Source organism: Halichoerus grypus, chromosome 12 (assembly GCF_964656455.1).
Source record: "Halichoerus grypus chromosome 12, mHalGry1.hap1.1, whole genome shotgun sequence".
In the NCBI taxonomy this organism is placed as follows: Eukaryota; Metazoa; Chordata; class Mammalia; order Carnivora; family Phocidae; genus Halichoerus; species Halichoerus grypus.
The window spans coordinates 88,584,960-88,597,012 of record NC_135723.1 but is presented as its reverse complement, the minus strand read 5'-3'; the positions used below and the strand labels follow the sequence as shown (position 1 = coordinate 88,597,012).

At 39.0% G+C, this 12,053-nt stretch overlaps 1 protein-coding gene across 3 annotated transcripts in view; it reads right to left on the bottom strand.

Annotated features, from left to right (window-relative positions):
• Positions 1 to 12,053, bottom strand: part of CALD1 (caldesmon 1) — a 203,326-nt gene that overhangs the window by 124,823 nt on the left and 66,450 nt on the right. The gene's annotated exons all lie outside the window — the stretch shown is intronic.

The following is a 12,053-nucleotide window of genomic DNA, read 5'->3' as shown; positions in this document are numbered from 1 at the left end:
GGATGGATAGGCTGTAGGGATCTGCTGTACAGCACAGTGCCTACAGTTAATAATACACCACTGTGCACCTAAAAATTGTTAAAAGGGTACATCTCATGTTAAATGTTCTTACCACGTACACACATACACAAAAGGAAACTGTGTATAGCTTCTTACGTATACAGAGAGAAGCAACTACAAAGATTAGAATGCTCATGATTGAATCCCTTTAATTCCAGTAGACTCAATTTACTGACAGTCTATCCATGAAGTTGGTCTTCAGAAATTTTGGATATTCACAAAGAAGCACTATCCTAATTCAGTACTTTCCACTTAAGACTACAGGCCATCCAAGCAATTGGATTATTTATTCAATTCAGGCAACTCATTATACTTGATTGATTCAGTGAATTGATTTTTGTGTTCCTATTATATAATATGTACTTGTTTATTTAAAGCATTCTTAAAACTTCTTCTAGTGTTCTTTGATTGCTGCTTGAAATTTGAGTACCTAAGTACAGGGCTACATATTATATTTCTGTATTTTGCTCATCTTAAGGCCAGCTGCTTAGATGAGCAAAAACACAAAGCAAAATAATACTCAAAGTGGAATGATCCTGTTCCTCTTCTTTACTTTCTAACCAGCCAGCACTACCCACCACTCTCTTCCACCCCAGAGCTACGTGCTTGAGACCTAATCCAGAGCCTTTAGCTCAGTTGGTGTGAAGGATAAAATGCTGACATAGGGAATCTGGGCAGCAGGAGGACTTGGGGCTTACAGCAGAACCTAGAATCATCTTGTCTAACACGTGTAACAAAAGGTGAAACTCTGAAAAAAATCACTGGTTGATGTCATTCCTCAGCATTTTAAAGAAAATCAGCTTCAGCATTAATTGTTTGCACATCCGGCTGAAAGAGTAGCCAGTGGAGGCCACAGTCCCACGGATGAGATGCCAAGTCCTTTGCACTAGAAAACTGGTATAACATCATCACACTTACTCTGTCTGTTCATCATCACCCAGTTATCAGTCTGTTATTGTCTTGGAAACTGTGGACATCGGCAAAAACAGCAAAATAACAACACACGGGGGACCATTTTTTGTACAGGGCCCTGGGAAGGGCCAGTGGAATTCCTCTGATCAGTCTCCTTTTGACTTTTTCCCATAGACCTTGTTCCTGCACTGAAATGTCTGGAATGCTTGGTAGGGACAAAGCGGGTTGGTCATAGGGCAATTACGCTTCTATCATCAGTGAGATCAGTTTGTGGACAAATTTTCAAGTGACATCTAGTGACATCACAAATGAGTTAAGAATACAAAAATACACAGCACTTTTATAATAAACAGAGCTTTCATATCCCTTTCCTCAAATGATTTTCATGGCAACTCCAGAGGTCAGTAAGACAAGTATCATTTGCAACACTTTATAAATGGGACTTAGAGAGGTCTAGCGAGGTTAAAAGGTTTACCCAAACTCTTTCACAGCTAGTGGTGGGTACATCAAGGTCCTCCAATCTGTTCTTTTTGCAGAACACTATTCTTCTTTTATTTGATTATTTAACAACAAAGTTCATTTAGCAGGAGCCAGTTATTTTTCATTTTAGGACAAATCAATCACTATATTTGGTTTTAGAAATCAGATCAATCCACTGTTTAATTCCCAACTGGTACCATGGGCTAAAATTTTTAAAAATAACAATCTCAAGGAATGATTCTTTGTGGGCCTTTCAATCTGACCTGTCTTTGCAGTAATCACATAGTGGGGAGAGTGCAACAAGTGACAAATCCTTCAAGCAACTGTCCTTCCCTCAAAGTACTTGAACATCAAATAGATCTGTCAAGGCATGGTGGCACACCACGGTGGCTTTCCATATGGAGTCTCAATCACAGCATCACTGGCGACGTGTCATCAGAAATTTCAGATTCCAGATGATTTACTTTTTAAAACATTACAAAGTACTCAAGGTTATCCCTATAAACTTGACTCTCACTCAATTACATTCTAGGGATCTTTTTTGAGTGGAAGAAAAAGGCCTACCTATGTGTGTTCCTGTGGATATCATTCCTCATGTACGTCATACAGAGAGAAAAATTTTGAGGTTGGCTCTTCTACTAATCCTATTTCATGAGACAGTAAGTCAGACCCAATTTGGGGTTGTACTTCCAGTTATTAAACGAAGTTGTTGGGGAGCCCGGGTGGCTCAGTCAGTTAAGCATTGGACTCTTGGTTTCGGCTCAGGTCATGATCTTGGGGTCGTGTGATCCAGTGCCACGCTGGGCTCCATGCTCAGTGTGGTGTCTGCTTGAGATTCTCTCTCTCTCCTTCTCTTTCTGCCCCTCCCCCCACTTGTGCATGCTCTATCTTTCTCAAACAAACAAATAAATAAAATCTTTAAAAAATAAATGGCAGTTGTTAAGGATATAGCAGAGATGAATAGAGATCTTTGTCCTCATAGAGCTAACTCTTTAGTAGGAAATAAATATTTCCATTTATGTCTTATTCACTTCTTCTTTCTTTGGATTGAGTTCTATTTATTTATTTATTTGAGAGAGAGAGAGAGAGAGCAAGCATGAGCAGGGGGCAGGGAGAGGCAGAGAATCTCAAGCAGACTCCGCACTGAGCACAAAGCCCAACACAGGGCTCGATCCCATGACCCGGAGACCATAATCTGAGCCAAAACCAAGAGTTGGGCACTTAACTGACAGAGCCACCCAGGCTCCCATGGGTTGAGTTCTTTTTTTAAAAAAATTTTATTATGGTAAGGACACTAAATAGGAGATATACCCTCTTAATGTCTTAACTTACTTCTGTATCCCCAGTGCTTAGCATAGCTCTGAGTACATACTAATTTCTCAGTAAATATATGTTAAGTGAATAAATAAATCAGGTCCCCAGATGCTCATACTTTTTCCATTCTAAATCTTGATTCATTAGCCAGTGTCCTTCTTCCTGGGACCAGACTGAAAACCGATGCAAGGTGGACAATCAGAATGTCACTGAAGTCTGGTACTGACGTTTTTATTGGCAATTATATTAGATGGTTGATGGTAATGTGGACAATATCCCAGCTTCAATCTGTTATAGCCACAAACTGAAAACCAGGATGCTTTCTTTTAAAAAATAATGTGTGTTATTAACCCAATGGAGGATGGAGTGAAGATACAGATGGGTCAATGAAACCATTTCCACATTAATACATTTCAAATTGAACAGCCCATAATAATCTTATCTCCAAAGGATAGCATTGTTTAAACATAGCGATGCCTCTATTTATATGCCAACCAAAATACCACAGAAGCCTCATCAGTTCTAACATTAATAGTTGAGTTGATTGAATTAAATGAAAAAGACAAATTATTCAATAAAACCTTTTGGGAAATTGCCACCAAATAACTACTTGGTAGCTCTGTCTCTCTCTTTTGAAATGGCAATTCTGCCAATATTCAGGCACAATTATAGGATAAACAGAGCTGAAATATATAACTGTAAAACATGTCTTGCAGCTTCAAAAGGAAAAAGTTCTAAAATATGTTTTCCAGAGACAAAAATTCTTACATGTTTGGAACATAAAAACGTGATTGTGACAAATTATTGTGCAAGAATGAAAAACAAATGACTGCAAATAACAGAACTGAGGCCACATATGAACGCCATCCCAGAACCTTGAACAGAACTACAAATACTTACGTGTAATATACTAGAAGATGGAGAGAGGAAAACATTACATTTAGCCAGAATTTAAATGCATTTGAGGCTTCAGAGATACACTGTTTAGGGAATGTTTTTTCTTTTCTCTGTGCTCTTTCATTTCCTGATATGGCTCAAAAGGAAAAGCTCAGAAATGAACACCAAAAGTGTCCCTACTATATTTTTAGGCTGTCTGAATCCAAAGGAGGGAAATCCAGGAGTGCTGGCTCTTGATCATAAGCTCCCTGAGTGAGCAATTACATTTTTACACTGCTTCATGTTCTCATAGTAACTCACACAGTCCTCAACAATTATTTACTGACAGAATGAAATACTGATGGTTTTCAAGACCACTTTTGTTTCCATTTTACTCCATTGTAAAAGGTCCCAAATCACCAAATCTGTAAAGTCAGACCTATCTCTGGATGCTATATCGATATACATCTTATTATGGAGAATATACAAGTATACATTTCATTACAGAAACTTTAGAAAATACAGAGATATATGTAGAACAATTATAAAGTCTCTTTTAATCCCTCCTGCCTTGAGATTAAAGTTTCAAATATTTCCTTCTAGTTGTTTTTTAGCCACACAAATGATTCTATTCTAAAAGAGAATTTAATATGTCATGTATTTAATTTTTTCACTTATGCATGTTTTCCTACATCATTCTTGTAACATGATTAATAACGTCATCGTTCATATTAAACATTCCTCGATCACTGCGCATGTAAAGTATTTCAAGTTTCAAATAATGCTGTAATGGACATTCTTGTACATAAATCTTTATCCCTAAATCTCGACTGCTTTGTTTCAAATTGCTAAGTAATATAGAGGGCTTAGTGACGCTGGGGGATCAGACTGATCATACTCTCTTTCTGTGACTTCTTCTTGTTTCAAATAACCAATTAGAAAAGTTGGAACAGTATTTGCAATGCCACCAAAATATTTGGAGCTGAGTTACAGTAAATACCAAATAACTGAAGAGTATCATCCATTCACTGTCAAGATTAGAGAAGAACCCCCACCCAAAGTTGTATTTAAAAACCTGATTTTAAAGATTGACCAAATTGAGCCTTTAGAAATGAGGTTATTCACATACGAGGCAAGCTAAACCATTAAAATCAAGCACATTATATGTGGACACACACAGTGGGAGGCAGAAGAGAAAAAACCAGTGCTGGTAGTGGTGATCCATAGCATCACAGGAGAGCCTCTGGTGGACTGAGAAGGTCTGTTAAGGAAGAGGTAACAGTGGGTCTAATGGTTGGGGCACAAGCACTCTAAAGATGGGGATTATATTTCATACTTTTGTTTCCTCTCTACAACTCACGGAACATTCCAGCACTGTTACTTTTTCTTTCAGCCAAAAGAATATAATTGAACATGGTCCATGATCCCTGCGTTTTTCCCATCTTAGTAAAGGGCACCAGCATTCACCTGGTTGCTTGAGCCCTGGACCTGGGAGTCACTCCAGTCACTGCTTCTTTATCATCTAATCTACATCTCTCCCCATGATAAATTACTAAATCCAGGTGACTCTCCCTTTGGAATATTTACTTGAAAGGGTCCATTTATCTTCATCCTTGTTGCTACCACCCTAATCCAAGCCACTATATCTCATCTGGACCACTCTAGGAACCTCCTGACTCGTCTCTCTGTTCAAATCTTCTGGCCTTCTGCAAATAAAGGCATTTCTGAAAACACTGATCTGATCATGTCACTGCCCTGCTTAAAACACTTCAATAGCCTGATAGCACATTCAGAATATAGAGTCAATTCTTTATCATGACCCCCAATACTGTATATGATCTGGCCCTGCCCACCTCCCCAGCGTCCCCTGAGCCACAACTCTTGTGATCTGGTCACACTAGCTTTCTTTCAATTTCTTGCATGGATTCAACTCCTGCAGGCCACAGAGTCTTGGGACATGTTGTTCTCTAATACTGCAATGATTGCCTCACCCCTCACCCCGACAATAGCACATTTCTCATTTGGGTAATTCTTTGCTTTCCCTAAACTCACAAACTCAAAGCTGGCATAGTATTTGTGATACCCCTGAAACGCTGACTTCTGTGTTACAGCACAAGCATAGGACGTTATGTTAAAGATTTCAAGTATCCTAGCCATTTTTTGCTAAGGTATGATAAACGAAGAATTCTGTTAGATACACAGATTTTGAAGATTTTTACCTTCATGTTATTCTATTACAGCTCTCTGTCATTTATCTTCATGTACGATCACAATTTGTAATGACATTTATTTACTGTTTGTCTTCCCTACCAGATTGAAAGCTCCATGAGGGTGTGTCTGGGTTTTCTTGTTGTTGTTTAACCTCTGGTTCCTTAGCACTCTGCCATCACCTACAATGTATTAGTCACTCAACAAATAGGAGTGGAGCAACTGAGTGGCCAACAGTCAAAATATCTGAAAAGAGTATCTAATGATAAGACAGAGGAGCATTATAGATTCATCACCTATTTGCTGGGAGGATATTCATTAACAGCTTGGCACTTGTTAACTGCTCAATACATTGAACAAATGAATGAATACATGGCTGAATTATCTGTGAGCTGTCGAGACAGGATACAGTTAGTTCTGAATGAAGGGCAGACAACTATACCAAAGCAACCAGTTAAATAACCTAAAAGGTCTTTTCTCTGCACTACAACTTTTCACCAAAAGTTGTAATTTAAAAGAGAGAGTATAGAAAGCACATAAATATGCTTTCCACTGTCATAGTCAGATCATGCATTATCTCATTTGATTCTTAGAATCCTGTGAGATAGACAGTATATCATCTCCATTTGACAAACAATGAAATTAAGCCAGTGTCCATGACTGCTTCAGAATGTAGTGGATCCAGAACTCAAATGCTGGCTTTTTAACCCAAGAGACTAAGTCATAAGAGCAAGAGTAGAAAATCATGGGATGGCTGATGTGACTTTGTTCTGATTTCTTCTGCTGCATCTGTGATAAGATTAGTTGGGCTTTTAATAAAGCGATTCAGCCTTTCAATAAGAAACAAATACCCAAATCTTTCCAACTTAAAAAATCTGATTTTGGTCTCAATTGTTATTATTAATACTTTTGGGATTGGTGAGATTTTGTTCTTCTTTCCAGCCATGTTTCAAAATATATTCTGAGCCACATTTGTCTCTATTCCTTTTAAACCAGTGAGAAAAGGCTCTCAAGAAATTGCATCGGTGCCGAGGACCTACTCATACACCAGCTGTGATCTGGCTTATTTCCATATAACCTAATATGGCTAAGAAAATGTTTGACTGGAACAGAGTGAGGATTGCCAAACTTAACTTAGTAAGTAAAGTGCCACAGAGTCCTCTGTTTAGACGTGGTGCAATATCAGTTCAGATGCAATGCTTATAGGTTCACATCAACGATACGGTAATTGTACTTCTACACAGTAACAAAAACCAGATACCTGCCCCTCTTGCCCACTCACAGGCAAGAGGAATAAATAAAAGCTGCCCAGAAAGGCTCTTGGTGACAGTCTATTGAACATGTTGCCCTTCTTGGGTTATAAAAACTGAGTGGGGATACCCAATTCAGATTCTGTACGAGGTCTCTGAGTTTGTGGAAAATCAAAGAGCTTTCAACAGAAGGAAGGCTGAAAGGAAATTCACCTCCTCCGTCTTCCATCTCAGCCCACTGTGGATTTACCATCACCTTCCTCAAATAGCATCTCTGATGGATATTCCGATTTCTTCTTACTCTCAGTACACTGATAGATTTGAAATATCAGTATTACCTTCAAGGTCACCCTTTCCTTCACCAGAAATGCAATCAATAGGCACCAGATCTAGGATTCTACTCGGGCTGTTTTGGTCACGAGGGCTTTCTTGACTCCTCTCCCACCCTTGTTTCCATCATTCACGCACTCTTATGCCCAGACCATGACGGCTGTCCTCTGGCCAGGCTCTGCAGTTTCTTTAGCTGTTTTGAAGCAGGAGTAAATGCTTTAATGTCAGACAGATCTGGGTTTGAAGTCCGGATCTGCCCCTTATATGCTGGGTGACTTTTGCAGAGTGTTTCATTTCTCTGTTAAAGTGGAAAATATCTGCCTTGCACTGATGTGGCAATTGAATGAGGGACCATGCAGTAATATGGTCCCAGACATGAAGAAAAGCACTAGGTAAACGTCAGCAAGCTCCTATGTTCTCCTTCTGTCCTCTTTGTAATCTCAAGACATTCTGCACAATACTGCTGGATTCTTTTCCCAACTATGTATGTAGAGATTGAAAGGGAAAAATGCACCCACTGACCCCTGATATTTGCCCTGTTAGTGAGAAAGGGAGCAGTGCCTAAATATTCAATCTGGCCCAAGTTAAAGAAAAACTAGCATCAAAACTTTTGTTGTTTCCTAGAGTTACTAAGGGCATAAGCCCAGGGTAGATGACTGTTCTGTTTATGTAAACATGCTGACCTTCCTCTGTGGCTATAAAAGGTGAATACTCCCCCACCCCCAGCAATCACTTGGGAGAGAATTAAGGCAAAGAGTTAAAAAACTGACTTTCTCCTCAGCCATACCAGTCTCAGGTAACTCACTAGCCCTCTTCCTCCGTAGGCCCCACTGAACACCATGTCGAATATTAATTTTAAACTGTGATCTAGTCTCTGCTGCACTGTAATATCTCTCTATCACCTCAAATCATTCATCAGAGTCTGTTAAACATAGCAGCTTTGTGGGAATGAGGGGGAAAAAAAGGAATTTTTCCATGTTCAGGATGAATCCGAGAGAGACTGGAAAGGATTTGGAGCAGGAGTTGACAGGAAAACACAGGCGTTCCCACCACTTTCTTTCTTGGGGATTCCCAGAAATATTGAGATGGAGGCCCCAATAATTTTATTCAGTTATGAAAGCAAAGAGCAGCCCAGGAAGAACTTGGTCATTCAAGGTTACATACTTAAGAACATTAAACAATAATACAAAAACAATATTTTAAGTAAAATGTCTCTCATCACAATCAGACAACAGTTGCTGTGTGGTGGAAAGTCCTGGCGAGGTGTTAAAAGACCTTGATTCTCAGTTCTGCTGATACTTCTAACTAGCCATATGACCTTAGCAAGTCACAGACTCTGCAGGCCTTGGTCTCTATAAAAGAAAGAATGGATTTGAAAAGCTCTGCTATCTGTTGAGTAAATGGGCTGCAGTACTCAGGAAAAGCTTTGAAAAGAAGATTGACTCTTAAAGTAGAAAGGAAGAGTGAAAATATTTCACTTGTGCTCAGGAAGAGAGCAGTCATTTGGGCAGAAACACGCACTTTATTCTTTGAAGTAGACAGTAGATGTTAGGATTTTTTATGTAAATGGTAGTTAGTGAAGATTCAAAATCAGATTCAAAATATGGAACGAGGGGTGTCTGGGTGGCTCAGTCGGTTAAGTGTCTGCCTTCGGCTCAGGTCACGATCCCAGGGTCCTGGGATGGAGTCCCACATCGGGCTCCCTGCTCAGTGGGGAGCCTGCTTCTCCCTCGCCCTCTGCCTGCCGCTCCCCGTGCTTGTGCTCTCTCTCTGTGTCAAATAAATAAATGAAATCTTCTTAAAAAATAGAAATTTTAAATTTTAAAAAAATTATCAAAATATGGGATAAGATGGACCATGGAGTGGACTAAAAAAAGAAGAGAGAGGTATGGAAATAAATTTGGCAATTCTTGAAACCTGACTTAAGATGGTGACAATAAAAGTGTGAAGGAAAAGAAAGTCAGTGAAGAATCTACAAATGTGCCTTTATTTCTCCTCCACATATCCCAGTCTCTTCTGGTTAGTCTGTAGACGGATCCCTGCCCAGATGCAACACTGAGCTCTGACCCTGGGGTCAAAGAACTGTGCTATGAATGACTAATAAATCATTTGGGAGATTAATCTACAGGAAGGGCCAAGATCATTTTTTATTGTAAGTATAAAATGACTTTGGGTTATTTTGTGATTAGAGGTCTTTACATTAACTGCATAATTGAATATAATTTTGTAAACGGTACAAATCAACAATCAACTACAAATGACTTCACTAAAGCAGAAATTTCCATGTTATCCTGAAAGAATACATGTAAGGCTTCTAACAAATCTGAAAGTTAGGCCATGGAATTATCCTTACACAGAGAGGAAAATACAGTAATTTCTCTCCTTCTTTAATACTTAAATATTTTATAGCAATTTAAAGACCATGAGCTTCCCTAATTACTCATTAAAATCAATGCTTTGAAAAAGGAAATCCAAAGTTAACTTTCTAGTAGTGTTAACAAAGTTATTTAGCAAAGCAAACTTGCTTTGACTGGGTTGACTCTCCACAACTTTATGCATTAGAATGAGACAGAGCTGGAGTTAGGGTGCAAGTTTACCTGAGTCTAAGAGCCCATTCATTTTCTATTGAACTTCCTGTCATCTTACAAATGTTAGTTGTCTTGGGGTGCCTGGGTGGCTCAGTCGTTAAGCAACCAGCTCTTGATTTCGGCTCAGGTCATGATCTCCAGGTCCTGGAATTGAACCCCATGTCGGCTCTGCCCTCAGCAAGGAATCTGCTTGAGATTCTTGCTCTCTCCCTCTCCCTCCACCCCACCACCCCCAAAATAAATAAATCTTAAAAAACAAAACAAAACCCAAAAAAACCCTGAATGTTAGTTGCCTTGCACCTTTCCCATCCCCTTTTCCCCACTATATCTCAATCTTAATGTGTTGAAGTGATAGTTTAACTATTAACTGCACTCCTAATCTTCCACTTTCATGACATCTAAACTGTTTTGTTATTCTTAATGGACCAAATCCCCCTTCTGGTAATGTTCTGGAAATTCTATTTTTGTGGTAATTTAAAAAATCATACAGCATGTTCTTTATATTTGGTTTATGTAGGAGTTAAGACCACTTCAAACATACTTTTCTTTCTTAGTCTGATGGCTATTTAATATTGTATCATTCACTGGTTGAAATAAAAGTAGGTTAATCTGCCACATAATACAACCTCTTCACATTATGGCTAGTAAACACTCGGAATGCATTACTTTAAGTGCTGGTACCAGGCTAAAAATGCATATTAATTCAAGAGGAGTTTTGAGACATTATTGGTTAATAGATTTAAAAAGGGCCTCTGAAGGGGAGGTGGAGGGGAGGTGGGCGGAGGCCGGGGTGGGGGAGGGGGGAGAGGTTAAATGGGCGATGGGGATCTAAGGAGTATACCTGTGATGAGCACTGGGTGTTGTATGTAAGTGATGAATCACTAAATTCTACACCTGAAACTAATATTACACTGCATGCTAACTAACGAATTTAAATAAAAACTTGAAAAAAGAAAAAATAAGTAAAAAATAAAAGGGCCTCTGAAGGAAAGAAAAGGAAGGTTACAAGATAACATTAATTTCTGGTTGCAAGATAACATTAAAAGTCGCAGGGAATAACACAGATTCCAACAAGAGTCACTTCTTCCCATCATCAGAGACATTAAGTTCTAGAACTCAGATTTGACCAAGTGAGATATATCTTAGATTCTAATATTTATAGTAGTCGAATGGATTGGATGTCAAATATTCTCTCTTTTTTTAAAGATTTTATTTCTAAGTAATCTCTACATCCAACATGGGGCCTGAACTCACAATCCCGAGATCAAGAGTTGCATGCTCCACTGACTGAGCCAGCTGGGCGCCCCAAATATTCCCTTCTTTTTGTTGAGAAGTTACTGTCACAAGGAAAGTGGAAAAAGCAGAAGACTCCACGTGTGCAACTGAAGAGGAACAGGAAAGAAATTCACATTTATTGTATACCAAATGTGTGTCAAATGCCACCCATCTCTTATTTAATGGTCCAAACAAATCCATGAGGTGAGTGTTTTTTTCTCCATTTACAGATGGGAACATGGAGGCCTGAGAGGTTAAGAAACTTGTCAAGCATCAGATAGAGGGGGAAGAGTTGGTACTAGAATGCAGACCTTAATGTATCCTCTTTTGCTGTTCCAAAGGGAAACTCTCACAGAGAGAGAGAGAGAGAGTGGAGGAGGGTGGGAGAGAGAAAGAAAGAAGGAAAGAAAAGTTGTTTAGTTATCCAGTTATTTCATTCACTATTGTTTGAACAGAAGCAACTGATGCCTTAAATCAATCTGATCAACAGCACAAAAACTGGTTGTTTGGATTTTTAAAAGATTTGATTGAAAACCAGTTGTTTCAGTGGCCATGTGCCGACCTGGAGTTAATAAATGGCCACCTTTAAGTCCCCCAGCTGGAAGAGTACAAAAGAACCCAGAGGCAAGTCAATGGCAAACTGCCACCCCAAACAAATTGCAGTATATAAGCTCTAAAACTTGAATTACCCTTCAAGGATTAAGGTTCAAGACTGTGAAAAATTAAAAATGTTGCCTAGCCTAGGAAATAGCATATGAAT